Source organism: Limulus polyphemus, unplaced genomic scaffold (genome assembly GCF_000517525.1).
Source record: "Limulus polyphemus unplaced genomic scaffold, Limulus_polyphemus-2.1.2 Scaffold10264, whole genome shotgun sequence".
Classification (NCBI taxonomy): domain Eukaryota; kingdom Metazoa; phylum Arthropoda; class Merostomata; order Xiphosura; family Limulidae; genus Limulus; species Limulus polyphemus.
This window is the reverse complement of record NW_013675874.1, coordinates 580-5,472: the sequence shown is the minus strand read 5'-3', so window position 1 is coordinate 5,472 and position 4,893 is coordinate 580. Positions and strand designations below refer to the sequence as shown.

The following is a 4,893-nucleotide window of genomic DNA, read 5'->3' as shown; positions in this document are numbered from 1 at the left end:
CTACTTGTCTTCTTACTTCTCTCTATATATGTACGTAGATCTTTGTTAACCTAACAAGTTGTCTACTTGTCTTCTCTCTATATATGTACGTAGATCTTTGTTAACCTAACAAGTTGTCTACTTATCTTTGTATTTGTACTTAGGATCATCTGCGTTTTCTGTATTCTAACCATGACAAGGAACAACTACTGTTATTACATGGTGTTATAGACAAACCAGACAAGGAACAACCACTATTATTAAATATTGTCATTGACAACCCAGATAAGGAACAACAACTATTATTAAATAGTGTTATGGACAAACCAGACAAGGAACAACTATTATTATTAGATATTGTCATTGACAACTCAGACAAGGAACAACTACTATTATTAAATAGTGTTATGGATAAACCAGACAAGGAACAACTACTATTATTAAATATTGTCATTGACAAACCAGACAAGGAACAACTACTGTTATTAAATAGTGTCATTGACAAACCAGACAAGGAATAACTACTGTTATTACATAATGTTATGGACAAACCAGACAAGGAACAACTACTATTATTAAATATTGTCATTGACAACCCAGACAAAGAACACCAATATTATTAAATATTGTCATTGACATCCCAGACAAGGAACAACTACTATTATTAAATATTGTCATTGACAACCCAGACAAGGAACAACAACTATTATTAAATAATGTTATGGACAAACCAGACAAGAACAACTAGTGTTATTTATTGTATTATGGACAAACCAGACAAGGAACAACTACTATTATTAGATATTGTCATTGACAACTCAAACAAGGAACAACTATTATTAAATAGTCTTATGAATAAACCAGACAAGGAACAACTACTATTATTAAATATTGTCATTGACAAACCAGACAAGGAACAACTACTATTATTAAATAGTGTCATTGACAACCCAGACAAGGAACAACTACTGTTATTACATAGTGTTATGTACAAACCAGACAAGACACAACTACTGTTATTACATAGTGTTATGTACAAACCAGGCGAGGCACAACTACTGTTATTAAATAGTGTTATGGATAAACCAGACAAGGCACAACTACTGTTATTGAATAGTGTTATGGATAAACCAGACAAGGCACAACTACTGTTATTAAATATTGTTATAGACAAACCAGACAAGAACAATTAGTGTTATTAATAGTGTTATGGACAATCCAGACAAAGCACAACTACTGTTATTAAATAGTGTTATGGACAATCCAGACAAAGCACAACTACTGTTATTAAATAGTGTTATTGACAACCCAGACAAGGAACAAATACCGATTCGTCTCTGAATAATACATTCCATAACTTATCGTTTGACCAATCCCAGAGCCCTTGACACCACTGAATACGTGGTGATGGTATAAGTTATCTGGTATAAAGGTCAACCTTATGAAGCGTGTTTCTGACCGATTACATGCTAACTTATTTTACATTTTATGAATCAAACGGTTGATTCGGACTCCCTCCAATTCATTGGAACCCATATTGCCAAAGAGCGTCATCTTGAAAGACGACAGTTGTCTGACCTGTCGATCTGATTGGTGTTCTAAAAGTAAGTAAACATCCTAATAACATTGCTTTGAAGAACTTGTAGATACCGTGCAATGACTTGTTGTGGTTGACCAGCTTCTAGCTGATCTGTTGCTCTCCAAGCTATAGAAATGTATTTCTTGGAGTTCTGGCACGTATCAGTCCAGTTCTGTTTACAAACGCTGCTTCTGTTCAAACTGCTAAACAAGAACAAGTTGCAGATCACGTGACTGGTCAACTAACGCTTGTTGCATAAAAAGAAACTCAAAAGTTGCCATATACACTATTTAATCTTGAGATACGTATATTTATACAAAACTTTGATTACATGAATATTTCAGGCCAACCTTTCTCACGTGGACTCGTGGAACACAATCCCTGGTATAGGTAACGGTGTGGCCAAATGTCCCTTTGATCCTGATGATAATGCGACAGCCGTGTGGGTCGGTAAGTGTCTAGCTGTTAAAAAACTATAACAAAAAATATTTTGGGTAAATTGATGCACATATATTTTATGAGTTAATTTCTTATTGAAATTATAATAATTTTAATGAAATTTCACGTTCGTGAGTTAATAGCAGAATCTTTAGAGATGAAAAATTCGTTCCCAGCGTTGTTGTGATGAATTGGTCGCTCAGTTTGTCGCAAAAGTAGACCAATCTTTAAATTTTAATTACCACCTATAAATATATATATAAACTAAATGCACAATTTATATCTAATTTTGATTTTTGTATTTCAATTTAAGTAAGTTTCTTGCTTGTTTTATTTGTCTATATATAAGTGATTAAATTTTTATCATATATTAAAAATTCGTCTGATTTCATAAAAATAAATATCAGTTTGACCAAACTTACCCTAATTACTGACTATATGCTAACGTCTCTGTTATAGAATTTTTTTTACGTGTTACTTTGAAATGGGCCCGGCATGGCCAGGTGATTAGGGCGCTCGACACACCAAACATGCTCGCCTTTTCAGCGTTATAATGTGACGGTCAATCCCACTATTCGTTGGTAAAAGAGTAGCCCAAGAGTTTGCGGTAGGTGGTGATGACTAGCTGCCTTTCTTTTAGTCTTACACTGCTAAATTAGGGACGGCTAGCGCAGATAGCCCTCATGTAGTTTTGCGCGAAATTCAAAACAAACAAACAATACTTTGAAATGTACTTGTGATTAAACCACGTACTAATTTATCAAATTACATCTTGATGAAACTATTCAACTTTACCACTGTTAATACTAATTTTAATCATAATTTTTGAACAAACCCAAGGGTTAAAGATAGGGGATCCATTCTCATCTTTCTGGGTAAGATTCACCCGTAACGTCTTCTCTGACATCTCCGACAATAGTTCAGAAGATTCTTTCTTCATTCAAGTACTGAGTTTTTTCAAAGAAAATCTACCTGTTTTTAGAAGTTCTGGTTTACTCAAACAGTGATAGTTTTTTAACACGAATATGGTTCTCAGTTGAGATTCAACTCATTTTCCCGCTCTAAAGTTCGACATTTATTGAAGAAATAGACCAATTAAATCTTGTTTTTTTATCATGTATTGGATCCTCTGAACCTTTGGTGGAGAAAATAATTAACGATAATTTAACCTGATTTATTGTTTCATTTCCTACGCATCTTAATGTTGTGTGTGTGTATGTTTAAAAGCTAAGATCGAAATAGCTAAAATAACAAACTTTGCTGAAGACTACTTTTGTGTTAAATTTTGGTCAGACATTATCCACGCTTCTTCCAAACAAGTATTTAAAGTATAGCTATCCCGGTTCTATCTACAAACTTGAATGGAGGGACGGCACAGATTTCCACAGAATAAAATCCAGAAGAAAAACGGATGTTAAATTAAAGGAACCTCTTCGTCCCCCTTCTGATATTTTCAAACTTTAACAAATCACACGATTCACGAAGAAAATGGTGAATCTATTGGAAGAATTAAAGAAACTTTAGTTAATAAGTATCTACACCCACCCATCAATAGTCATCTACACCCACCCATCAATAAGTATCTACACCCGATCATCAATAGTCATCTACACCCGATCATCAATAGTCATCTACACCCGATCATCAAGATCGGGTATAGATACATATTGATGATCGGGTGTAGATGACTACTGATGATCGGGTGTAGATGACTACTGATGATCGGGTGTAGATACTTATTGATGGGTGGGTGTAGATGACTATTGATGATCGGGTGTAGATGACTAATCAATAAGTATCTACACCCGATCATCAATAGTCATCTACACCCGATCATCAATAGTCATCTATACCCGATCATCAATAAGTATCCACGTCTCCAAATTTATTTGTACCAAAAAGTCCTGGTGTGGCCTGATGGTTAAGACACTTGACTCACAATTTCCAGGTCGCAATATCGAATCCCAATCATCGAACATGCTTGCCTTTTCAGCTATGACAGCGTTATAATGTGAAAGTCAATCCCACTATTCGTTGGTAAAAGAGTAGCCCAAGAGTTAACGGTGTGTGTTATTGACTTGCTGCCTTCCCTCTAGTCTGTCACTTCTAAATTTGGTATTCCTCGAGAAGCTTTGCATGAAATTTAACAAAGGAACGTTCTAATTATTCTCTACGTCATCACAATAATACGTGCTTGAAGCTATTAATATATTCTACCGCTAGGTGTTACCTGAGATATTTAAGTTAACTTGGTCGAAAAGTTGCCTCTGTTGTAGTAAGGATTTCTTCACTACGTCTAGTTTGTTACTTATTAGAATTTCAAATGGTCTGAAATTAAGTTAACTGATAATTTAACTTTAGTAGTTAAATTGTACTTTGGATTTAGTATTTGAATATATGCCGATATATAGTCAGTTTATGATATTTGCCAACAAGATTGATACACACAGTTTTCTTTTTTAACACAAGTACGTTTTAATATACACACAACAATACAATTTACAATAACAGTTATTACAAATAGTTATTACAAACAATAATTTATAAACAAAAGTTTCACAAACTTGCAAGCAATATAAATTTTTATTTCAAGTCAGAAACTTATTTGATATCTGATCGAGAGTTCACGATGAGTGAGTTGATACAGGTACGATTCGCTTAACGGGAAACTAGCTAGCTTTGTCCTTCACTGATCACACGCCGATTTTTCCACCGGTGACGTTAGGTAATGTTTTCTTAAAAATACTAATGTCCAATGAGAATCCACTGAAGTTAAATGAGTTGTAATGTTCAAACTTTGTAAATGCTTCTGGTCAAATATTTGAAGTTTTCCGATTGGTAAGCGTTATAACAATCACAGTTATAGCTTCCGAAGTTTTATAGCACACTGACCATAG

The 4,893-nt window shown here is 34.2% G+C and overlaps 1 long non-coding RNA gene across 1 annotated transcript in view; it reads left to right on the top strand.

Moving 5' to 3' along the window:
• LOC106476316 overlaps positions 1 to 2,010 on the top strand; it is a 9,977-nt gene extending 7,967 nt beyond the window's left edge. The window contains exon 3 of the long non-coding RNA XR_002609128.1: positions 1,903 to 2,010. This is a non-coding gene — a long non-coding RNA (uncharacterized LOC106476316). The remainder of the gene's footprint in view (positions 1 to 1,902) is intronic.
• Positions 2,011 to 4,893: the final 2,883 nt, after the last annotated feature.